The sequence below is a fragment of the Bos indicus x Bos taurus genome, chromosome 10 (genome assembly GCF_003369695.1).
Source record: "Bos indicus x Bos taurus breed Angus x Brahman F1 hybrid chromosome 10, Bos_hybrid_MaternalHap_v2.0, whole genome shotgun sequence".
Classification (NCBI taxonomy): domain Eukaryota; kingdom Metazoa; phylum Chordata; class Mammalia; order Artiodactyla; family Bovidae; genus Bos; species Bos indicus x Bos taurus.
In genome coordinates, this window is record NC_040085.1 from 67941044 (window position 1) to 67968007 (window position 26964).

General features: G+C 40.8%; 1 protein-coding gene across 1 annotated transcript in view; it reads left to right on the forward strand.

Annotated features, from left to right (window-relative positions):
• The window catches only part of SYT16 (synaptotagmin 16), a 298738-nt gene that overhangs the window by 201440 nt on the left and 70334 nt on the right, over window positions 1-26964 (forward strand). The window lies entirely within an intron of this gene.

Genomic DNA, 26964 nt, shown 5'->3' on the forward strand with positions numbered 1-26964 from the left:
CTGGGCTGGTTCCCTTCTATGGCTCCATGTGTAGTGAGATGGTTGCCAAAGCTCCAGATTTATATCCTCTTAGGTTATAATCCAGTGCAGAAAGAAATGCTACTTTCTGGCAACTGAAAAAAATCCTGAGGTTAGCACTCATTGGCTTGATTCTCCCCGCTCGGCTTGAATTATGTGGCAAACCTTAGTAATCTTTGAAATCAGGGAAATATGGAACTCTGATTGGCCAGGCCCAAGTCATTTGTCATTTCTATAGCTGGTGTAGAGAGAGAGAGAGCTTTATCAGAAGCAAGGTCTAAGCATAGAGAAAAGGTGGTTTACCTAGAAGAAAATCAGGGTTTCAAAAGTTGAAAGAGTAGATATCGGGTGGCAAAGAAAATGAGGCTCTATTGGAGGAGTCAGTGCCTCTCATGGATGTCTCCATTGCCCTTACACTATACACTGATCAGAAGCCTGTTTCAGGGGTGAATCTGGACTCCTTGTGTTATCGCATATGGCTTATTGTCATCACAGGTGCCATGAACACCTGTTTCTCAGTGTTTAGGAATGCACATCTCTTATGAGTCAGGAAAAGTAATTTTTTATTTGATAATTTGGATTTTGATCATGGCTTAGTTAGTGTTAGTCACTCAGTTGTGTCTGACTCTTTGATGGACTGTAGCTCCTCTGTTCATGGACCAGAGGACCATGGCTCCTCTGTTCATGGAATTCTCTCGGCAACAATACTAGAGTGGGTTACCATTCTCTTCTCCTGGGGATCTTCCTGATCTTGGGATCAAACCTGGGTCTCCAGCACTGCAGGCAAATTCTTTACCATCTGAATCATCAGGGAAGCCCTCCCTTGAATATTAGAAAATCTCCCTAGCTCATCTTTTTAGATTGGTTTAACTGCACACTCAACTTCATGTTAAATCACCACAAACTTAGTAGCTTATATGATATGTATTTATTTCCGTATCTGTGGGTTAGAAATCCAGAAATGAGTTAGCTTGGTCCTCTGCGCGGGGTCTCACAAAGGATCAACTGGGTTGTGTTCTCATCTGGACACTGGACTGGGAAAAATTCCATTTCCAAACTCTCTCAGGTCATGGGCACAATTGATTTCCTTGTAGAAGTAGGATTAAGGGTGCCAGCTTCATGCTGGCTGTTGATTGCAGGCTGTCCTTCACTCCTGGAGGCTACCTGTAGTTCCTAGAGGATGCCCACAGTTCCTTGCCACATGAGCATGTGGTTGCTTACTACATGAAGCGAGCAAGGAGGGGCCGCTGGGAAAAGACATCTTATATTATGTAATGAAATCATGGGCATGACATTCTCTTGGTTACAAGCACTTCGCAAGTTGGTGGTTACATACTCTGTTGGTTACAAGCACATCGCAAGTCCTGCCCACATTGAAGGGGAGGAGATCATACAAAGTTATGGATGCTAGGAGGCCAGGATGGGGGGGGGGGTAAGGATCCTAGATTTGCTATATAAGCAGAGAAACTACATGAAAGATAGAAGCTACTTAAATGACTTCATGTGAGTTGTTTACTCTTAAAGATTTTTTTTTTTTTTAATGAGAAAATTGTATTTCTGTTCTGAAAATCAACTGTTCCTTTCTCTTGGCTGCTGTACAAATGATTCATCCAGGAATTGTTCGTAAAATGATTTTGGTTAGAACCTAGATCTATAGACCTGAATCGACTTTCAGATGGTAGAGTGTAAAGGGAATGCAGACTTCACAGGAAAACTCACCACTGGCATGTGCTTTCTCATTGCAAATGCCCAAGAGACCTTGCCAAGAGTCCTTATTGATTTTGTAGATCATTCCAAGTGAAGAACTTCTTTACTGTTAATATTAGACATAATAAATATAACAGCAATAGGTATTCAACAAAGGGAAACCTTGCCTTTGTGCTAAATAGTCTATCTAATTGCATTATGTTATTTAATCATCATAATTTTGTGAGGTGTGTCCATGAGTAAGTGGGTGGATTATTATTTCTGTTTTTAAAGAAAAGACAAGAGTTCCAGGGAGGTTCAGTAATGTCCTAGCTGGTCAAGTAGCTGAGATTTCAAACCACATGTGCCTGACTCAAAACCTCAAGGTGCCTTCCCCATGTAGCCAGCATCCCAAAGCAGACTGAAGTGCTCCCATGCCGTCCTGCACCTCTGTCCTCTGTTACAAGAAGTCCGGCTCAACAGCAGTTACTAGCAACAAATTACTGGGCATTATAGCTTTCATATATGCAATTTCATGCATTGGAAAAGGAAATGGCATTGGAGAAGGAAATGGCAACCCACTCCAGTGTTCTTGCCTGAGAATCCCACGGATGGCGGAGCCTAGTGGGCTGCCATCTATGGGGTCGCACAGGGTCGGACACGACTGAAGTGACTTAGCAATAGCTTCTGACAGTGAACTTAAATCCTCCTAAGTCTGGTTTAAGCGATTAATGGAGAAATAGGCTGCCTTTGCAGTCTCCATTTCCCTGGCCCCTGCTTGCTTCTTTCTTCACTACTGTTTGGCCTCTAGTCTTCGACTCTAATGACCATGCACTGAATTATTTGACTAGTTCCCCCACCTTCATTTTACTTGACTTATTTGGGAATGACAGAGTTGAATATTCCTCCTTTGAAACTCATCCCTCACCTGGGTTCTGGATGCCACTTGTTCCTGGATTTCTCCTTGCCACGTCTTTTTCGTTCACTTTCCTCTGCCCATCCCTTAAACACTGGTTTCCTTCTTACACACTGTTTCTTATCCCTCGTGGCTCTCCTAACCTTCCCCTACATTTAGTATGTACCAAATTATGTTGATTCTGTCTCTACAATTTCTCTTGGATCAGTCCAGCTTCTCTTTGTCCCTTCTGCCTTAACTTATCTATATCTGTATCTATCTGTCTAATTTATCTATCTATATACTCTTCTGCTGGTCTGTCTATTTTAATAATGCCCTAACTGGTTTCTCTATGTTCTTTCCACCTCTTATCCATTTTATAAGTTCTCCTCAGAATGTTCATTTCAAACTCTGCCCCATATTTCATATCTTCTCATAGAAAAAGCTTTCCAAGATGACTTCTTTCCTTTGAAAGATGCATAGCCTTCAAGGATTTGGGCCATTGTCTTCCAGCTTCCAGAAATACCAAGATAACTCACATCTAAACATTTGGTTTCCTTTTCCGGCTCCTGCTTAGTGAAAACTGCTCATTTTTTGAGAGTCCTCTCAAGTACCATTATCTCTAGCAAGCTTGGTTCATTTAGGTGGCTATACAAAAATAGTATAGACTGAGTGACCTAACACTTCTCAGAGCTCTAGATACTCAAGTTTTCCAGCACCAGCAGATTCTTTGTCTCTGTGAGCTCACTTTATGGTTCATAGACAGTGGTCTTCTGGCTGTGTCCTCACATAGTAGAAAAGGGTAAGAGAGCTCTCTGGGGTCTCTTTTATAAGGGCAAGAGACCCATTCTGACTACTCTACCCTCATGAGCTAATCACCTTCCGAAAGCTGTGCCTCCTAATACCATCACATTGAAGGAGTAGGATTTTACCATAGGAATTCTGGAAGGATACAAGGATTCAGTTCATAACAGTTCCTAATATTTTGGCATATTCCCCACACTGCCCCTCCCCAACCCAACCCCATGCCCCTGGCCTTTTTCTGGTGGTTAGCTGCTTCCTTATCTGTTCCAATAGTTTGTTACATTTCTAATTTCTCAGTAATATAGGTTTCATGTTGTATATAACTTAAAAAAAATAATTGCACCCACTCAAGTCTGTAGGTTTCTTGATGGCAGGGGTTTGTGCTTTCATTATCTTTAGAGTACGAGAATTTAGCACAGCATCAGTTTCATGAATGGAAAAAAAAAAAAAGACTTAATGAATGAACATACACCTTATCTTAGCTGGCCCCATCATATCTCATTACCTTCAAGAAAATGAGCAGCCTGGAAATAATCTACAAGTAACTATAAATTTCAGACTATTGGAAGAATCTAGTCAATGCCCCTCTCCAGGTTTCCTAACACATTTGACACTGTGTTGGAAGATATAGGCATAAGTACCTTAAGGCTTGCTTTGACCTTCTCCACCCACTTAAAAGACAAGTGAAAATGAGCTGTGAATGTTAGTGTGTCAGCCTTTACTTGTAGTTGTTCATTCTTTCTCTGAGCTATACAGCAAGACACAGGGGTTCTGCTTCTGTGATTGAAGTGGGGAGCTCCAGTGCATGGGAGAGATGGCTGTGACATTACCACGTGGAGCACCTGTGAATGGGGCAGTCCCAGACAAGTTGGCAGGGGTAAAACCATTAAAGTGTAGATCCGATTGATATGTTCTGGCAACATCTCCTGAGTATGCACTGGAGACAAAAGATCAAGGGAGCAATAACTCTTCTTTGGCACTCCAGCTATAGCAGTGAAGTCATGATATCTCAGTTCTCAGCAGCACAGCTCCAAATCATTTTCCTAAGATGTGTCTCCTTGTCAGAAGATGTTTGGCTAAGATGGGCAAGATGTTGTATGTATCAGAGAGGTACTACCATTCAATGTTAGTGCAGAAGAACATTTATTTTGCTGATGATCAATGGAATCTTTGAAATATTTCTATTGCATTTTTGGTTTGGAGATATGGCCTCGATTATAATGGCATGTGTTCATGCTCTGTTGTGTCTGACTCTTTGTGACCCCATGGAATGTAGCCCGCCAAGCTCTTCTGTCCTTGGAATTCTTCAGGCAAGAATACTGGAGTGGGTTGTCATTTCCTCTTCCAGGGGATCTTCCTGACCTCAGGATCAGACCCACATCTCCTGTGTCTCCTGCACTGACAAGCGGATTCTTTACCACTGAGCCACCTGGGAAGCCCTGATTATAATGGAATCCTTGTTAAACTCTAAGAATTTGGCCCCCAAATATGTTTCTGAAACTGTTGTAATTTTATCTATGTTAACTTTGTATCATTACTTCTTTTGTACGTGTTTTATCTTCTCTGCTAGACAGTCAACTCCTTAGAACAAGGATCACGTATTAATCAACCCTGTCTCCTGTCACCACTATCTATAGCATTGTGACTTGCATATGCTAGATTCATAACAAATATTTTGTCAGTTAAGTTAGTGGGAATGTTAAACTTTGCTCAGGTTCTGGCATAGTTCAGGTTTAGGTTTAGGTTTAGTTCAGGGTCAGGTTTAGGCAAAATCAAAGACAAGTCAAGTGTGACTTGGGGGACAAGTCAAAAGAATTCATGGTGGCTTACTCTTTCAGCCTGCCTTGTTATTCAGGAATTTTTGAAATATGGGGAATTTAAGAAGAAAATTTGTGGAAAACTGATACTTATCAAATGCCTGTTTTATTAATAATTTTTAAAAGATCCAATTGTTGGCATGGGAATATAAATGCTTCTTTCTACTTGATTGATGATTGACTAGTTCCTCTTGGTTTTCTTTGCTGATCTTCACATCTCCCTGACCTCCAAAGGTCAGAATACAGGGTTTAGCCTTTGAACTTGCCTCTCTTCCTAATCTCATCACAGCTCAAGGTTTTAGATACTATTCATATGTTAATGGGGGCTTCCCTGGTAGCTCAGATGGTAAAGAATCTGCCTGCAATGCAGGAGACCTGGGTTTGATCCCTGGGTTGGGAAGATCCCCTGGAGAAGGCAGTGGCAATCCACTCCAGTATTCTTGCTTGGAGAATTCCATGGACAGACCATGGGGTCGCAAAGAGTTGGACATGACTGAGCAACTCCCTCCCTCCCTCACTCACATGTTAATGAATCAAATTGCCAGCATTCAGTGGATCATAGAGAAAGCTAGGGAATTCCAGAAAAACGTCTACCTCTGTTTCATTGACTACACCTAAGCCTTTGAATATATGGATTAAAACAAACTATGGAAGCTTTTAAAGATATAGGAATACCAGACCATCTTACCTGTCTCCTGAAAAATCTGTATGCAGGTCAAGAAGCAACAGTTAATATGGAAAAACTGATTGGTTCAAGATTGAGAAAAGAGTATGACAGGCCTGTCTGCTGTCACCCTGTTGGTTTAACCTATACGCTGAGCACATTATGAGAAATGACAGGCTGGATGAGTTACAAGCTGGAATCAAGATAAGTGGGAGAAACATCAACAACCTCAGATATGTGGATGATGCCACTCTAATGACAGAAAGTGAAGAGGAATTAAAAAGCCTCTTGATCAGGGCAAAGCAGGAGAGTAAAAGAGCCAGCCTAAACTAAATATTAAAAAACTAAGATCATGGCATCTGGCCCCATTACTTCATGACAAGTAGAGGGGGGAAAAAGTGGAAGTAGTGACAGATTTCCTCTTCTTGGGCTCTGAAAATCACTGTGGATGGTGACTGCAGCCATGAAATCAGAAGATGTTTGCTTCTTGGCAGAAAAGCTATGACAAACCTAGGCAGTGTGTTAAAAGACAGAGACATAACTCTGCTGACAAAGGTCCATATAGTCAAGGCTATGGTCTTCCCAGTGGTCATGCACGGTTTTGAGAGCTGGACTGTAAAGAAGGCAGAGCCTGGAAGAATTGAGGCCTTCAAAGTGTGGAGCTGGAGAAGACTCTTGAGAGTCCCTTTGACAGCAAGGAGATCAAACCAATCAATCTTAAGGGAAATCAACCCTGAATACTGGTTGGAAATACTGATATTGAAGCTGAAACTCCAGTCCTTTGGTCATTTGATGTGAACAACTGACTCATTGGAAAAGTCCCTGACCTGGGGAAAGATTGAGGGCAGAAGGAGAAGAGAGTGTCAGAGGATGAGATGCCTGGATGGCATCACTGATGCAATGGACATGAACTAGGGAAAACTTCGGGAGATGGAGAGGGACAGGGAGGCCTGGCGTGCTGCAGTCCATGACATGACTGAGCAACTGAACAACAACATATGTTAATGAGTCTACGGTCTACTCTTGTGTCTAAGTGCTTGCTTGCCACTCTACTTGGATGTCTATTGGGTAGTGGTGGCTTATTTGCTAAAGTCGGGTCTGACTCTTAAGACCCAATGGGCTGTAGCCCACCAGGCTCCTCTGTCCATGGGATTTCCCAGGCAAGGATACTGGAGTAGGTTGCCATTTCCTTCTCCAGGGGATCTTCCCCATCCAAGGACTGAACTCACATCTTTTGCGTCTCCTGCCTTGCAGGTGGATTCTTCACTGCTGAGCCACTAGAGAAGCCCAGTCTACTGGGCACCTCACATCCAATCTGTCCAAATCTGAATTTCTGATCTCCACTCAAAATGTTACACTTCCCACAGTCTTGCCTATCTCTAAATAGCAACTTCATCCTTCCAATTTCTCAGCCAAAATTCTTGGAGTCATCATTCACACCTCTCCCCGTTTTTTCTGCATATAACCCATCAGCAAACCTTGTTGGCTCTGCCATAAAAATATATCTAGAATCAGGCTCTTTCTTCCTACCATCACTGCTACCATGGTGCTTTAAACAACCATCTTGCCCCTGTGTAGTTGAACTTACTTCCTGATTTCTATGAATCCACCTGTCCTCCCATGTAATCTGTTTTCAGCACAGTACTCAGTGTTCCTTTAAAACTAAAGGTAGTGTGTTATCATTCCTTTGCAGTCAGTAACTTCCATCACATTTAGAGTAAAAGCCACAGTCCTTTCAGTGGCTATAAGGTCTTTAATAATCTAGCTCCATATGGTTGCTCTGACTTCAATACACTCTTTCCCTCTGTTTGCTCTGCTTCAGCAACTCTGGCCCCCTTACCTCTTCTCCTAAAATACCAGCTGTACTACTGCTTCAGGGTTTTTTTTTTGTTGTTTTTTTTTTTTTAATTTATTTGATTGCATCGGGTCTTTGTTGTAGGCATGGGGGCTTCTCTCTAGTTGCGTGATGCAGCTCTAGAGCACAAGGGCCCCGTATTTGCAGTGTGCGGCTCTCCAGTTCTGCCATCATCTGTTTCTTCTGCCTGGAATGCCCAATCTCCAATAGCTGCAGGGTTGCACCCTCACATCTTTACGGTTGTTCCCTGTACTCAAATGGCCCTTATCAGAGGCCTCCCTGATCACACAAGTTTAAACTCTATCCATCCACTTCTATACCATTTTTTTTCCTCTATGGAACTTTTCACTATTTGACCTGTTTTACTTATTTGTGTGTCTCAGTGAAGGCAGGAGGCGTTTCCTACCATTTCTTTCATTTCACCATTTCTTTTCATTTCTTCACACAATTTCATACCCCCTGCATCTAGAAGTGCTTACCTGATGGTGATAAGAAAGAAATATTTGTTGAATAAATTAGTGAATACTTTTTGGTAATTGGTATATCCTATTTTCAAATAGTTTATTCCAACGGCATTAACAAATTAAGTGGTTGAATTTGCCATGAGATGCTTTTAGATTTGTAATAAGAGGAATGATAAGCTATTGAAATGTATGAACTATAGCTTTTCTTCACTTTTCACAGTATATTGTAAATAATGAAGCTAAAACTTTAATGGAAGAAGTAACACTATAGTAATACAAAACTCGTGCTGTGTTTAGTTATGTCTGACTCTGCTACCCCATGGACTGTAGCCTGTCAGGCTCCTCTGTCCATGGGATTCTTCAGGCAGGAATACTGGAGTGGATTGCCATACCCTCTTCCAAGGGATCCTCCCAACTCATGGATTGTGCATTGCAGATGGATTCTTTACCATCTGAGCCAACAGGGAAGCCCAAGAATACTGGAGTGGGTAGCCTATCCCTTCTGCAGGAGAACTTCCTGACTGAGGAATCAAACTAGGGTCTCCTGCATTGCAGGTGAATTCTTTACCAGCTGAGCTACCAGGAAGCCCAAAAGACTTTCTTTTAAGGCTTAGATTTCAACAGATGATCAAACAGAATTAGAATGCGTTTATTTAAGTGAACCTGGAGAAAACCTACAAATGAAGTTATGCCTTTTTCTCTTGTGGAACAAATTAGTTCTATTTTCTGAATTATCATGAACCATTGGTGTGAAGACTCTGGTCTTTAGAGCCACTTGGATTCATATGTCAGCACTGCTATTTTCTTGTGTGCTTGCGTACTGCATGCTAAGTGCTTCAGTGACTGTAGCTCACCATTCTCCTCTGTCCATGGGATTCTCCAGGCAAGAATACTGGAGCGGGTTCCAGGGCATCTTCCCGACCCAGAGATCGAACACAGCTCTCCTGCTTCTCCTGTACTGACAAGCTGATTCTTTACCACAAGCGCCACCTGGGAAGCCCCTATTTTCTTGTGTGCTGTGCATGGGCATCACTTAAAGAGGCTTCTCATTCCTCATTTATAACATGTAAATAGCAATATCTAGTTAAATGTGAAAACCTACACAAGACAAGTTAGGCATGTAACAGGTGTATTGTTTTTTTCTCAAATATTCCTACTTTTTATTTTTTGTCTTTTGCAAACTGTGGGTTGGCCTAGATACAGAGGAGGTGCTCCAGGCTTCCAGGTGTTTCTTCATGTGATACATTTGCCAACACACGGAACTGTCTTTTGCTATGTGATCAGGCAGTAGCTGGAGTAGAGCTGAAGTTGTGGAAAAAGACTCCAGTCACCCTCTGGGAGGAGAGTGCCCAGCAGACAGGAAACTCTTCTTCTTTCCCAGGACCCCCTGAGAAAGATGAGCTGCCCGGAGGCCTGGCGTACTGCGGTTCATGGGGTTGCAAAAAGTTGGACACGACTGAGCGACTGAACTGAACTGAACTGCATCCTTTAATACTTCTGATCCAACATTCTATTCTAAATGGTGACATAGCATAATCCCATCCCACGGTATTATTGCAGTGTTTGAAACTTTGGAGATGGGCAGCAGTGGGAATTAGTGAAGGGAATTCTTTTTTCTATAAACAAATCCTTTCACTTTCTCCTCCTAACTTATTAGAGATAGCAAAGGCATTGGATTAGCAAAGGCATTTGATTTTATCTGGGTTATTCCATAAATCATATTTAATGCTTTATAAAGAAATTGACCTGACAATCTCAGAATTATGTTGAATTTCGAAAATTTGTTATTCTTTATTTTAGTGAGTTGTAAAGAACTTTAGAGATTTTAAGACCTTTGAGACTCTCACTAATTTCATTTTATTAAAGAAGTTTTTTTCTTCCCTCTATAGTAAATAGGTAAAAGTAAATTAACATATGTGCAAACTTAAGTTTGTCAAAGCTTATATAATTTTTTTTCTTTATCTCCCTATCACCTTATTTCTCTTTGAAAAGAGTAGCTTACAAACCTAGCACCTCTCTCTTAAACAAACAAAAGAAAACTTTTATTTATTTTTACAGAGCTTTCAAGGGTTCCTAAATTTATCTATAAATCTGCCCGTGTTGAATTCAAGTGTGGAACTGAATTTGAAGCCTTCAGTTTTACATTTTCCATATTTTCCTAGGGAAGGGACAGGCAATAGCTAATGAAGATTTCCCTTCATCTCCCCAAAAGCTTCCTTCTCCACAACTGTTTCCACCAACCAGCATTCCCTGATTCTCAGCAGAAATGCAGACCCGGCCCTCACCTTCGGTGGGCTCTGTCCACCTCCGACACGTCTTTGTTCGAGCATGTGGCGTCTCTGTGAGATGTAGTTAAAATTCCCAGTGGGCACACGGTGGACGTCGCTGAATGTGCTGGGAATGCGCTGAACCTGGCAGGCTCAGCGGTGAGCATGGCCGGCGCGCTCCTCCGGAAGCCGGGGTCCCCAGCGCTGGTGCGCGCCGCTTGCGCCCCTTGGCGGTAACCGCCAGCACCGACATTCATACGCATGCGATCTATGTGGGTCTTCGCTGGAAACGAGTCCTTGAGTTCTCAGGGTGCGGGTGGTTTGAGAAAAAGAAAAGTCGTGTGGTTCACACTCGTGAGAGGCGACATTTTATTCTTTGTTGGAGTGTGAACTGTTGGTGATTTATAAAAACGTGTCTGCTGACAGTATAGGTGACCTCATGGGTTTATTCATTGCTGGTTATTCTCTTCCTAATCCGTCTCAGGGACGGGGAAGCCTGGTGGGCTGCCGTCTATGGGGTCACACAGAGTCGGACACGACTGAAGCGACTTAGCAGCAGCAGCCATCTCTACCTACGAGCTCTTCTTGTGTAACTAGTAAACTTTTGTCATTTTCCCAAGTAGGCTTTGATCTAGTGTCAGGTGGTCATTTGCGGGGAGCTGATTGTTTCATTGTTATTGTTGTCTGGTTCTGAATCACTCCAGGAGACAAGAATAAAATCCCCCCCAAATTTTACAGAATGTCTCATTTTCTAAGGTACCACTCTGAAGCAGTAAGATGCCATGCAATAAGTAAGAGAAATCTGATTTTGAGTTCTGATCTAAGAGATTATTTCCTGGGCAAGTTACTTGGGGTCCCAGGGCCTCAGTTTTCCTATCTATGTAATCTAATTGTGAATGTTCCTGTGTGCTGAATGCAGGGTTTATAGTAGTGCCTGGCCTGTAGGCAGGTCCTCATGAACATTAACCATATGAAGTTTCATCAGCTGAACGTTCACCTGCATTGTTGTGTAGATTTTTTGCCCATGAGGTTGGTAAGGGTGAGATGGGGATGGTTTTTTAATGAGCTATTTAATCCCTTAGGGGTTCATTTTGGATATGGTGTAAGGTGAAACTCCAAATTGGAGTCTTCTCTGATGGGCCATATTTTTCAAAGAGTACCATCTGTTGAGCAATTTCTTCCTTCCCCATTGATTTTTGGGAAGCTGTGGAGCTTACTTATCATTTATCGCATTCTGTTATTTGTTCCAGAGATGCCCTCGCTAGTTTCTTAGTTGTTGCTCAATTCTTGTTCTTTTATTTTTTACTCTTTTATTGAAGTATTACTTATAGCCAGTGAAGTGACGAGTCTTAACTGTACAGATTGAAGAATGTTTGTCTTTCTACTCTTGTCATTACCACCCACATCCAGTTGGAAACCCCTCAAGCCTCTTCCTCCTACCTGCTCTGTAATATAACCACTCTTCTCACTTCTACCACCATAAATTAAGGACATTTCTTTCTATTCTGAGTTTGTTTAGGAATAGAATAGGAGATACATTTTATGATACACTTATTCTGCATCTTTTGAAGTAACCATAGGATTTTTTCCCCTTCTTTATTCCACTGGGTACATTATACTGGATTTTCAAATGTTAAACCAGCTTTGCGTTTTCAGAATAAGTTCCACCTGGTTGCAATGTATTTTATTTTTCCTATAAAGGGATTTGAATTTCAAATATCTTGGTTATGATTTCTTATATCTTTTTCATGAATGATACTGGCCTGTCATTTTCTTGAAATGTCCTTTTCAGGTTTTTGAACCAAGGTTATGCTTGCCCCATCACATGAGATAGTGTTTACTTCTTTTTCTATTCTCCTACTTATGTAAGTTTGATATTATTTCTTCTTTTAAGGTTTGCAGATTTCACTAGTAAAGCCATGTGAGGCTGGAGTTTTATTGATGAAAATAAATAATTGATTAAATTTATTTAATACATAGTGCTGCTGCTGCTGCTGCTAAGTCTCTTTGGTCGTGTCCGACTCTGTGCGACCCCATAGATGGCAGCCTACCAGGCTCCCCTGTCCCTGGGATTCTCCAGGCAAGAACACCGGAGTGGGTTGCCATTTCCTTCTCCAATGCATGAAAGTGGAAAGTCAAAGTGAAGTTGCTCAGTCATGTCCGACTCCTAGTGACCCCATGAACTGCAGCCTACCAGGCTCCTCCGTCCATGGGATTTTCCAGGCAAGAGTACTGGAGTGGGTTGCCATTGCCTTCTCCGTAATACATAGTGGATCTTTCAGATTTTCTTCTTTTGTTGAATCTTTTCTATTATTTTCTTTTAATCGTGCAGTTGTGTCTGACTCTTTGTGACTCCATGGACTGTAGCCCTAACCTGCCAGACTCCTCTGTCCGTGGAATTCTCTAGTCAAGAATACTAGAGTGGGTAGTCATTCCTTTCTCCAGAGGATCTTCCTGACCCAGGGATTGAACTCGGCTCTCCTACATTGCAGGCAGATTCTTTACCATCTGAGCCACTGTGGAAGCCCAATTGCATAATGTTTTTCCCCAAAGTATGCATGTAAAATCATTCCTTAGAAATACTACTTTAGCTGCCATCCACAAGTTGAATATGTTATATTTTTGTTGTAAGTAAGTTTCAACATAGTTTCTGATTTTCCAATTGTTTTTTCTGGATATCATTCTTTTTATTCATTTCTAGTTTACTTCTTTGTAGTCAGAGAATATACTCATGATTTCACTTCTTTGAACTTTGAAATTTGTGATGCTTTCATTATGGTTCTCCTGAGAAAACTGTATGCAGGTCAGAAGCAACAGTTAGAACTGGACATGGAACAACAGACTGGTTCCAAATAGGAAAAGGAGTATGTCAAGGCTGTATATTGTCACCCTGCTTATTTAACTTATATGAGGAGTACATCATGAGAAATGCTGGGCTGGATGAGGCACAAGCTGGAATCAAGATAGCTGGGAGAAATATCAGTAACTACAGTTAGGCTTCCTTGGTGGCTCAGACGGTAAAGCGTCTGCCTGCAATGCGGGAGACCCGGGTTTGATTCCTGGGTCGGGAAGATCCCATGGAGAAGGAAATGGCAATCCACTCCAGCGCTCTTGCCTAGAAAATCCCATGGACAGAGGAGCCTGATAGGCTACAGCCCATGGGGTTGCAAAGAGTCGGACACAACTGAGCGACTTCACTTTCAGTTATGGCAAAAAATGAAGAAGAATTAAAGAGCCTCTTGATAAAAGTGAAAGACGAGGGTGAAAAAGTTGGCTTAAAACTCAACATTCAGAAAACTGAGATCATGGCATCTGGTCCCATCACTTCATGGCAAATAGATGGGAAACACCAGGAGGTTTTATTTTTGGGGGCTCCAAAATCACTGCAGATGGTGACTGTAGCCATGAAATTAAAAGACACTTGCTCCTTGGAAGAAAAGCTATGACCAACCTAGATAGCATGTTAAAAAGCAGAGACACTGCTTTACCAAGAAAGGTCCGTCTAGTCAAAGCTATGGCTAGTTTTTTCCAGTAGTCATGTATGGATGTGGGAGTTGGACTTGGGAAAGAAAGCTGAGCACCGAAGAATTGATTCTTTTGAACTGTGGTGTTGGAGAAGACTCTTGAGAGTCCTTTGGATGGCAAGGAGATCCAACCAGTCCATCCTAAAGGAAATCAATCCTGAATATTCATTGGAAGGATTGATGCTAAAGCTGAAACTCCAATATTTTCACCACCTGATGTGAAGAACTGACTCATTTGAAAAGACCCTGATGCTGGGAAAGATTGAAGGTGGGAGGAGAAGGGGACGAGAGAGGATGAGATGGTTTGATGGTATCACCAACTCAATGGACATGAGTCTGAGCAAGCTCTGGGAGTTGGTGATGGACAGGAAAGCCTGGCATGCTGTAGTCCATGGGGTCATAAAGAGTCAGACACAGCTGAGTGACTAAACTGAACTGAAAGTTCATTTTCGATAACCATAAGGAGTAGCAAGAAGATGTGTGTTATGTATATTCTCTATATTAAGGTAATTTGCTTAATCATGTTCAATTTTTATATAATGTGATCTGTTTTCTTTTTTTTATATCCGTTTTGGTGAGGGGAATGTTAAAAAATGTTAAAAACATCTCAGATGATGTAATTAAGTTAACCAGTGCCTGCTCCGTTGAAGAGTTAGGTGTCCATTCTTGAAGGAACAAACTCATGGAAGGGTGTGTTTTTTTATTATATACTTCTTGCCTGGAGAATCCCAGGGACAGAGGAGCCTGGTGGGCTGCCATCTATGGGGTTGCACAGAGTCGGACACGACTGAAGCAACTTAGCAGCAGCAGCATAACTTCTTATACTAATTTGTACCAACATTTCCTTGATTGTGACTTATGCCAAGTAATTATGAAGAATTTTTTTTCTTCTGAGTATTGCATGAAGGCTACCAAGTTGGAAAAGGCAAATCCTGGATGTGATAGCTTTAATTTATCTACCTCATTTATGTGTTATTTTTGTAGCTATAGTCTCTGTTTTCCTATTGGAATGCTGCTGAAGTGTTCCTAGACCTTGGCATAAACCTAAGAGTTGATGTATTGGTGGGAGCAGCTGGAAGTTCAAGATGTTGTAGTGGGGGGAAAAAAAAAAAAAAACCTTGAAATATAAGAAGTTGTTCTTTTTTTTTTGAAGAAAAATTGCTCTTTTTTCTCTTTTTTCTTGAATATAACTTGAAGTTATATTTTTTAGGGTTGTTATGTCTTCCTATTAAATTTACCATTTTATCATTATGAAACATTGTTTCTCATTTTGAATAATACTTTTTGTATTAAAGTTTATTCTGATATTAATATAACTGTACCATACTACTTTAGGTTACTGTTTACATGTTAGATCTTTTTCCTTTTCAATTATATCAGATTTAAAGTGGGTCTTTTGTAAACAGATATACATTTGACCCCTGGACAACAGCCTGTTAAGGGCACCGACTCTCCCAGGTAGTCGAATATCTGTGTGTATTTTGCAGTCAGCCCTCCTTGTAGTTTCCTCCACATTTGCAGTTCTGCATCTGGCAGATCCAATCAGTCTCGGATTATGTATTATTTATTGTTGAAAAATAAGTGGACCCATGAGTTCAAACCCGGATTGTTCAAGGGTCACCTGTAGTTGGATTTTTTTTCATTTTTATCTAGTATAACCATATTTATATTTTAAGTGGATTAGTCCATCAATTTCGGAGAAGGCACTGGCACCCCACTCCAGTACTCTTGCCTGGAAAATCCCATGGATGGAGGAGCCTGGTAGGCTGCCGTCTATGGGGTCTCACAGAGTCAGACACGACTGAAGTGACTTAGCAGCAGCAGTCCATCAATTTACATTTACTGACATAATTGGGTTTAAGGCATCTTACTGTTTACTTTCTATACTCATTCTGTCTGTTCTTTGCTCTATTATTTTCTTTCTTGCCTTTTGGATTAATCAAATATGTGTATTATTCTAATTTTTCTTAACTTTTTATTTATGTATTCTTTTATTCCTTAGGTGGTCACTCTAGAGATTATAATATTCATTTATTGACTTTTTAAAGTCTACTCTAAATTAGGTACTTTTATCAGATACTTTCTGAGCAGTGTAAAAATTTTATAACATTCTGATCTCATATACCCTCCTCTATACTTTTGTGTTTCTGTGGTCATATCTTTTATTTATACAAATATCCCAGGGAGTTGTAATTAATTTTTGTTTCTATTGAGGAATAATTTAAATATTTTACCACTTCCTGTGTAATGTAAAGTCCTTACAACAGTATATTTCTAATTCCTATCTAAGGTCCTTTGCTGTCATACATATACTTTGCTGTTGCTACTGCTGCTGCCTGCTAAGTCGCTTCAGTCGTGTCCAACTCTGTGCGACCCCATAGATGGCAGCCCACCAGGCTCCCCTGCCCCTGGGATTCTGCAGGCAAGAACAGTGGAGTGGGTTGCCATTTCCTTCTCCAATGCATGAAAGTGAAAAGTGAAAGTGAAGTCGCTCAGTCGTGTCTGACTCTTAGCGACCCCATGGACTGCAGCCCACCAGGCTCCTGCGTCCATGGGATTTTCCAGGCAAGAGTACTGGAGTGGGGTGCCATTGTAGTGATTTTGGATCCCCTCAAAAAAGTCTATCCCTATTTCCATTGTTTCCCCAACTATTTGCCATGAAGTGATGGGACTGGATGGAATGATCTTAGATTTTTGAATGTTGAGTTTTAAGCCAGCTTTTTCAGTTTCCTTTTTTACCTTCATCAAGAAGCTATTTAGTTCCTCTTTGCTTTATGCCATAAGGGTGGTGTCATCTGCATATCTGAAGTTATTGATATTTCTCCCAGCAATCTTGATTCCAGCTTGTTCTTCACTGCAGATAAGTTAAATAAGCACGGTGACAATATGAAGCCTTGACATACTCCTTTCCCAATTTCAAACCAGTTCGTTGTTCCATATCCAGTTCTGATTGTTGCTGCTTGACTTGCATATGGGTTTCTCAGGAGTCAGGTAAGGTGGTCTGGTATTCCCATCTCTTGAAGAATTTTCAACAATTTGTCGTAATCCACACAGTCAAAGGCTTTAGCGTAGTCAATGAGGCAGAAGTATATATTTTTCTGAAATTCTCTTGCTTTTTCTATGATCTAATGGATGTTAGTAATTTGATCTGGGGTTCCTCTGCCTTTTCTAAATCCAGATTGAACATCTGGACATTCTCAGTTCACATACTGTTGAAGCCTAGCTTGAAGGATTTTGAGAATTACTTTGCTAACCTGTGTGAAATGAGTGCAATTGTGTGATAGTTTGAAAATTTTTTGGCATTGCCTTTCTTTGGAATTGGAATGAAAACTAACCTTTTCTAGTCCTGCAGCGACTGCTGAGTTTTCCAAATTTGCTGCAATATCGAGTGCAGCACCTTAGAAGCATCATCTTTTAGGATTTGAAATAGCTCAGCTGGAATTCCATCACCTCCACTAGCTTTGTTCGTAGTGATACTTCCTAAGGCCCTCTTGACTTCGCACTACAAGATGTCTGGCTCTATGTGATTGATTACATCATTGTAGTTATCCTGGTCATTAAGATCTTTTTTGTATAGTTCTTCTGTGCTACCTCTTCTTAACCTCTTCAGCTTCTGTTAGGTCCGTACTGTTTCTGTCCTTTATTGAGCCCATGTTTGCATGAAATGTTCCCTTGGTATCTCTAGTTTTCTTGAAGAGATCTCTAGTCTTTCCCTTTGCACATTTAGGTGCTGTATCTTCTCCACAGAATTGTTTGTGATAGTGGTGTCTTCATCGTGGAGTTTCTCTTTCATCATTTACAAAACTAACTTCTCTGACTACTCAGTGCTCTTTGCCTTAGATTCATCTTTTTCTGAAATTAATCTGTAAGTTATTTCATCAAAAAAATCTGTGGGAAAAATGGGGAAAGTTCCCCAAGAGCTTGTTGAGGGTCTTACTTTTTCTGTTTCCTCCCCTAGCTTCTGTGACTTTACCCATAAGTTTCAGTATCTGGATTCATACCCAGTTGCAGCCTTGGCCATGTTGCATCTCTGATAGCTGTGCTTTCCGGAATGAATACAGCATATGGAGCCAGGAAAAAGTAATGACTCTAGTACCTCAAAGACAGAGCCCAAGAAAGAGGGATTGTGGTCTGAACTAAAGACATACCTTGTTTTTTGGTTGGTGGCTCTAGATCTGAGTTTCTCTAGGGGCATGTTAGGAATAGGTATAAGAGCTTTTACAGCCAGAGGCTATTCTGATTGATAAGTGCTGATGTCTCTTTGGCTGTTAAAAATGTTTAATATTATCCTGCTATCATTAAGGTATTCTGTTTTTTAGATTGAAGTGTGAGTTTGCTGCCCAGTGTATTTCAACCCAACCTTACCTGCGTTGCATTAATACTCACAGATGACATTTCACTGATCACTATCCTTTAGTTCCTCCAGGGTCATGACCTTGCATGTTTGATGTGATGTTGGAAGTCTTACTCTTCTTGATCTTTCCACTTAATCAGGTGTGATTACCAGATTGGAAACACAACTCAGAAGTCTCAAAACGGTCATGTTCAATATGAATCTTCTGTTCCTTCTGTTGTATTCCCCCAAATTGCTTGAAAAGAGAATTTTTTATTTCAGAGGGAATTTTGTGTGTAGTCAGTGTGTCTCTAAAAGTTGTTCAATTTTACTGCAGAGCTTTTCATTACTAGGGGTAACGTCAAACGTGGGATATGATTTCTTAGGAAGGAGAAACCTCTGAATTTTATACACCAAAAAGTTGTTATCCTTATCCTCTGGATTCCTGAAGACTTTGCTGCTTCCTCCTGAGCAACTCTATTCAGGGACTGTGACTGTGCTGCTGCAGGCCTGGCTGGGCTTTGGCTGACAGAATTTGCTCAGTTGTGTTGTGCTGCTGTTCAGTGCCCTGGATAGGAATTTATGTTTGGCCTCTGCCTTCAATGGATTGTCTTGTAATTGTTCAATCAGAGTTTCAAATAAGTGGGTTGTGTACTTACTGGGTTATACTGAACAGTGTAGTGGTGGTGGTAGTGATGCTATTATAACTGATATCATTTCTTGAAAGCTAATTAGGTGCCAGGCTGTTCTAACTGCTTTATATGCACAATTCTAAGTGCTTTATATGTAAGTCTTAAGTCCTATTGTTGACTCCATTTTACAAAAGAGGAAACTGAGGCACAGAGGACATACTGGTTTATGAGAGAGCAGGATTTGAACACAGAAAGTCTGGGCTCTTGACCAAAATGTTGTATTGTCTTTATAATAATTAACCTGTATCATCCTTCTGTTTGCTTAAACTTTTAGGTGAGTTGTAGAGTATTTTATATGAATTTTCATGTTAATTATAGTTGTCAAAATAGAAGAATTATTTAAAAGGACTGATTAAGAAGAACAGGTTTATAGTTGAATGCAGAAAGTCACCAAAGTATAAACATCTGAAAGGCTGAAGTCTTATATTATTATTATAACCCGTATTGATATAGATTTTAGTAAAGTATGTATACAACAGTTTTATATTGGGTATAAAAGACAATATAAAGAGGAAATTTGAAAATTAATTTCTAAATGGAAACTTAAAAGTGCTAAACCTATAGACAGTACCATGAAGTGTAATCAGGAAAAAGAAGTAGGAGAAACTTAGTGGAATTTATTAAGTATAATGAAAAGTAAATATAGAACATGGAAACCCACTCTAGTACTCTTTCCTGGAAAATCCCATGGACGGAGGACCCTGATAGGTGGCAGTCTATGGGTTCGCTACAAGTCAGACATGACTGAGCGACTTCACTTTCCCTTTTCACTTTCACACATTGGAGAAGGAAATGGCAACCCACTCCATTGTTCTTGCCTGGAGAATCCCAGGGATGGGGGAGCCTGGTGGGCTGCTGTCTATGCGGTTGCACAGAGTCGGACACAACTGAAGCGACTTAGCAGAAGCAGCAGCAGCAGTATTCTGGGAGCTATTTCTTTAAAGCAAAAATATTGGTCTATTCCACAGAGAAAAATTCGTTCAGGGACCAGCATTTAATGCAGTGTGTGATGTTTTGCACAATTACCTTTCATCTCAGTGGTCCCCATAGGTCCAGCCTAAGCATCACCATCAGGAATGAAGTGGTCCTTTTGGAGCAATGTCTTGGGTGAATGTGAGGTGAAAGGAGATACAAAGAGCATCCATCACCTTCCCCTAGACTGGCTGTGCCACACTTCCCACTGGGAACAGACGTCAGGCTTTTCTGCTGCACCTGTGTGAGCAAATAGCGATGCCCACCAGTGGTTTGATCTTGATTGTGAAGCTTCTTGCTGCATCTGTGGAGATCATGTGGAACTCTAAAAATGATATGTTACACTTCCTTTCGGGAATTCTATTCCCAGAATAGTACAGTTCTTTGAAATCCTCATTTACATGCACTGCATGGTTTGCAGAAGGTGAGAATGCTCACACCTGCTTTGCAAATTGATAAACTATGCCCTACATTCATAACAGGTGGTTTGCTTGAAGTCAGGTAGTGAGTCAGCAGTGGGACTTCCAACAGAATCCAGTTTTTCTGTCACCTGCTGACTCTCTGGAGAAGATCTCCCAGCTCCCTCTTCATGTTAGGCAATTGGGGAAAAAAGTCTCAGTAGTAGGGAGAGATTGCCGGTTTTTCTGAGGGCATTGCCTTTCTGTATGTGTATGTGTGTGTACACATCAGTGTATTTGTGTGTGTTTCTGTGTTTGCTCATGTTTTATGAAACATTTTTGCCAAGAGGTATCTTCTTCCCACTTCCCAGATGGTAGTTCTGATTTTTTTTTGTTTTGTTTCGGAAATTGCTCACAAATCAGAAGGCTTCATTTGCCAGTTGACAGATTTTAACAGCAGCTGGTAGGTGACCACCCTCCACCACCCGTTCCTCCCACTCTCTTCCTTGGCTGGGCATCAACAGACAGTGCCGGAAAGCTTGGGGAGGCTTAGCTCTGTGAGGGAGGTTTGACCATTATTGGAAAGATTCAATACAAAACCAAATTGAAATGTGTCTTTCTGCTTAGATGAAAGCCGTTCTTGTACATCTTTCTCTGACTCCTTTTTTCCCATCAGTTCCTTTTCAGTAGAATGGTACCTTTGCCACATTTATTGTGCTGTGAGGGGAAGAAGTTACTTCTGAAAGTGCTATAATAGAGCTTGCTGAATGGGATATTGAAAATTCAACCCAAAAGAGATGAATCCGTTGAGTAGAAATCATTTTGAAATGTCTTTGAATGACGAATTGTACTGAGACAAGTGTGGCCTTGATTGACTTTAATTGGTTGGAAAATACTGAATAAAAGATCCATGGAGGCCAGCCCCACACCAGCCCAAATCCCATCTAGTTTTGTGCTGTAAATTTTGTTTATTGCTCTCACTTTCTCTCTCACATAGTTAGCATTGAACTACCTGTTTCACTTCCTTGCCAGGAGCAGAATGTAGCTTTCATTAGTCTGCAGCATGGTTGTAGAGATTTTCATTTGCTATATGTTACTCAGATTCAAAGGTGGTTTTAACCTTTCTCTCTGTTAGTGAATAGAGTGTGTTATCATTGATTGAAGTCAAGCATAAATGCAATAAAATGGATTTCCCGACAGTGGCCTTTTGTATTCATCAAGTGAAAAGCTGCAAAGGAAGAAAATTGAGGTCGTAATGTATCTGTTGCATTTGGTTATTAGTAAACATCAGAGATGTCATATCATTTAATTCAAGTTGAAGAACATGAACTTTGGAAACAAACTGCCTGTGATTAAAGCCTAGGTGACTTTGGGCATGTTGTGTTACATTCTCCGTGCCTCAGTTTCCTTATCTATAAAATGGGGAGAAACAATAATATCTGCCTCGTAGAACTGTTGTGAAGATTACATGAGATATTGAAAAGCACACAAGCTAAATAGAATAGATTTTCTTGAACTATTGAAATCTACTTTGTTTATTATTTTGAATGTTGGCTGTAAAGTTTCTTTGAAAATATTTGCAGCACATTAAAGGATAAAAGGTTACAATGTACAAATAACTGTAGGCCTCTTGATATTAAACATGATGATGTCCTCAAAACTAACTCCTGTTTGGTTGAATTCAGAGAAAGACTTACAATCTGGGTTTCAAATGAGCTAAACTGCATTAATTTGCAGGTCTATTCACATTTAGCACAAACACTATAGTTAGAAAAACACCGTGAAGCTGTTCAGAAATGGAGATGATGTTCACAGTATATTTCAAAGGTGGAAAAAAATAGTTCAACCTCATTTGAAAGGCAAATAGTTACTAATCTACGTGAAGGGTAGCTGAACTTTGGGACATCTTTTAAATTCTACCCATCGTGAAAACAAGAAAGGCAAATGTAAGCCTGTAAGTGATAGTGTTTTAGGACTGAAAATAATTTAGAAATCAGAGTCCCTGCATGCTACGGCCCGGGAAGCTGGGACCTGGAGGATATACTGAACTTGCTCTATATCACACAAGTAGATGATGATGGGGAACCTGCATCATGACTCAGGCACTGACTTGATAGCAAACTCACCTCCCTGGGTAAATTAGGAAATCTGGATCAAGTGGTGACTAACTCAGTGACGCTTGATACCAAGGACCTAGGCCTTGTACTGAAGGTAAGTGTGGGTGGTGTCTGTGTGTGTGAGTTTGGCCAAAGAAGAAGGCTTTAGATTTATCTGGTATTGGAAGGCTCACCTCCCTGGGTAAATTAGGAAATCTGGACATGAGAAAGGGCCTATTCAGGAAAGGTGGACTTCATCTGCAAGAGGCTGCAGATACTAAAATTCTAAAAAATTGCAGCAGCACAATTTTCAGACTATAAATTTGGAAGGGAATTTTATAGAGTTCAGAATAGCAGGTGAATTACTTTGACAATGGCTAGAGAGGTTAGGAGGGAATTCAGTAGCATAGATGAATGAAACAGGAATCCTGAGATAAATGACCCAATAAGTTGAAAGAAAGAGAAACATGGAAAGTGGAAGGAAAGTCAGATTATAAAAGAAAGATGGTAGAATCCTAAAAATAAAGAAGGTAGGTGAATGTTGGAATTATTGTCAGCAACTGAATATCTTAATAAAATTTGAAATGTCAGAAATGTAGGATTATTTGAAGATAACTTTTATCATTTTCTTCACTATGGAAAAGCCACTTAGTATTTTTGGTTTTAATTTCTTTCCTTGTGTGATCAGAATTAAAATAGCATACTCTCCTAATACTATTTTAATTATGACATTTAGGAGGGTCAGAAATCATTTACTTAAAAATTTCTCTAAATTGTGACAATTTCAATCCTATTATTTTGTAGTATCCATTAGCTTAGGATGCTTTCATTTAGCCAATACCCAATATATTCTCAGAGAAGGCAATGGCACCCTACTCCAGTACTCTTGCCTGGAAAATCCCATGGACGGAGGAGCCTGGTAGGCAGCAGTCCATGGGGTCGCTAAGAGTCAGACACGACTGAGCGACTTCACTTTCACTCTTCACTTTCATGCATTGGAGAAGGAAATGGCAACGCACTCCAGTGTTCTTGCCTTGAGAATCCCAGGGACAGGGGAGCCCGGTGGGCTGCTGTCTATGGGGTTGCACAGAGTCGGACATGACTGAAGTGACTTAGCAGCAGCAGCAGCAGCAACACATTCTTACTTGCATTTATAAATATATCATTTATTTGAGTTTATAAAAATGAATCCACATAGGGTAATGATACTGAATAACGACAATGTCTATTACCTCTAAATGCCTGGTAAATTTTGCAGACAGAAGTATCATTAACAAGTTTTGAAAATCTGATTAAACATAATATTGGTAGATTGGGGAGGTTCCAAATTTAGTTAAGAAAAAACTCATTAAGGTACATTTAACAAAATTTTAGAACGCTAATTAAGGAAGTGTTAAAGTAGGAGTGGTTAATGTTTTCTTTTCCCCAGGAATAGAGTATTTTGGTAAACAGATTTTTTCCCAGCCCATTTATCTAGTGAAAATGTCATTACCATGTATGAAATAAATTTTTATCCCTCATTATTTTGGGTACCCTCATCAGATTTTGTTTATTTTTTAATTCTGTAGTTTTAGAAATACATCAGCTGTAAATGCACAGGTAGGTCATACTCCAAATGGACATGCAACAAGGACCTGCTGTGTGACACATGGAACTCTGCTCAGTGTTACATGGCAGCTTGGGTGGAAGGGGGATTTAGGGGAGAATGGATGCATGTATATGTATGGCTGAGTCCTTTCACTGTTTGCCTGAAACTATCACAAGATGATTTACAATATTGTCATTGTTCAGTTGCTCAGTTGTGTCTGACTCTTGGCAACTGCATGAACTGCAGCACGGCAGGCTTCCCTGTCCTTCACTATCTCCCGGAGTTTGCTCAAACTCATGTTCATTGAGTCAGTGATGCCATCCAACCATCTCATTCTCTGTCACCCCCTTCTCCTCTTGCTTTCAATCTTTCCCAGCATTAGGGTCTTTTCCAATGAATGGTCTCTTCACATTAAGTGGCCAAAGTACTGGAGCTTCAGCTTCAGCATCAGTCCTTCCAGTGAATACTCAGGCTTGATTTCCTTTAGGATAGACTGGATCCATCTCCTTGCTGTCCAAGGGACTCTCGAGCGCCTTCTCCAGCACCACAATTCAAAGCTGTTTTAAATAACCCTCAAAACCCTTACCCCTCACTCTGAAATAAAAACTGTCAATTTTTTGTCTGTCAGCACAGTCATCTTCCAGAAAATGACAGAAGCTTTACTGTCAAGGGTGAACTTGACTGAACATCGTACCTGCAGACCAAGTTTGTCTTGTGTCTTTTGTGGCTATGACAGGTGCAGTGTCTTTTTTTTAAAGTGACCTCACGTTTCCATATGCCTATCTATTGTCCTGGACGAGATGGGTAATTTTTGAGTGCTGTGCTAAATTGCTTCAGTTGTGTCTGACTCTTTGTGACCCTATGGACTATAGCCTGCCAGGTTCCTCTGTCCATGCAATTCTTCAGGCAAGAATACTGGAATGGGTTGTCATTCCATTCTCCAGAGGATCTTCCCAACCCAGGGATCTAACCTGTATCTCTTTTGTCTCCTGCATTGGCAGGCAGGTTCTTTACCTCTAGCACCACCTGGGAAGCCCTGAAAGTGAAAAGTGAAAGTCGCTCAGTCATGTCTGACTCTTTGTAATCCCATGGACTGTACAGTCCATGGAATTCTCTAGGCCAGAACACCGGAGTGGATTGCCTTTCCCTTCTCCAGGGGATCTTCCCAATCCAGGTATTGAACCCAGGTCTCCTGCATTGCAAGCAGATACTTTATCAGTTGAGCTACAAGGGAAGCCCTGTGGAGGGTCAAATCTTGCCCCTAGGGTGTTTTAGGGTCAGATTCCAACCTTCAGGTTATTTGACACGTTGATGGAAATGGTCGCCCCCTTAACTTCAACCTGCATCATGATCACTTTTAGTGTTTGTTCTAGAACTCAGGGTGAAGTAGTTCCAAGGACACATAGCTCAATTGTTTAACATCTTATTTTTGACAATACACATTGTTTCTATTTGTGCTTGTATATTGCTTTCATTTGTACTTTGAATTATTTGGTCAGAATTATATGATTCTGTTCATCTCTTTATTGTATTACAATAGCTCTTAACAACACTGAATCCATTGAATTAAGGGGGTAAAAAATGAACATAAAAAAGCAGGGTACATTGAGCTATTTCAAATCCTGAAAGATGATGCTGTGAAAGTGCTACACTCAATATGCCAGCAAATTTGGAAAACTCAGCAGGGGCCACAGGACTGGAAAAGGTCAGTTTTCATTCCAATCCCAAAGAAAGGCAATGCCAAAGAATGCTCAAACTACTGCACAATTGCACTCATCTCACATGCTAGTAAAGTAATGCTCAAAATTCTCCAAGCCAGGCTTCAGTAATACATGAACCGTGAGCTTCCAGATGTTCAAGCTGGTTTTAGAAAAGGCAGAGGAACCAGAGATCAAATTGCCAACATCCGCTGGATCATCTAAAAAGCAAAAGAGTTCCAGAAAAACCTCTATTTCTGTTTTATTGACTATGCCAAAGCCTTTGACTGTGTGAATCACAATAAACTGTGGAAAATTCTGAAAGAGATGGGAATACCAGACCACCTGACCTGCCTCTTGAGAAACCTATATGCAGGTCAGGAAGCAACAATTAGAACTGGACATGGAACAACAGACTGGTTCCAAATAGGAAAAGGAGTTTGTCAAGGCTGTATATTGTCACCCTGCTTATTTAACTTATATGCAGGGTACATCATGAGAAATGCTGGGCTGGATGAAGCACAAGCTGGAATCAAGATTGCTGGGAGAAATATCAATAACTTCAGATATGCAGATGACGCTACCCTTATGGCAGAAAGTGAAGAAGAACTAAAGAGCCTCTGATGAAAGTGAAAGAGGGGAGTGAAAAAGTTGGCTTAAAGCTTAACATTCAGAAAACTAAGATCATGGCATCCAGTCCCATCACTTCATGGGAAATAGATGGGAAACAGTGGAAACAGTGTCAGACTTTATTTTTTTGGGCTCCAAAATCACTGCAGATGGTGATTGCAGCCATGAAATTAAAAGACGCTTACTCCTTGGAAGGAAAGTTATGACCAACCTAGATAGCATATTCAAAAGCAGAGACATTACTTTGCCAACAAAGGTCCATTTAGTCAAGACTATGGTTTTTCCAGTGGTCACATATGGATGTGAGAGTTGGACTGTGAAGAAAGCTGAGCCCTGAAGAATTGATGCTTTTGAACTGTGGTATTGGAGAAGGCTCTTGAGAGTCCCTTGGGCTGCAAGAAGATCCAAGCAGTCCATCCTAAAGGAGATCAGTCCAGGGTGTAAATTGGAAGGACTGATGCTGAAGCTGAAACTCTAGTACTTTGGCCACCTCATGCGAAGAGCTGACTCATTGGAAAAGACCCTGATGCTGGGAGGGATTGGGGGCAGGAGGAGAAGGGGACG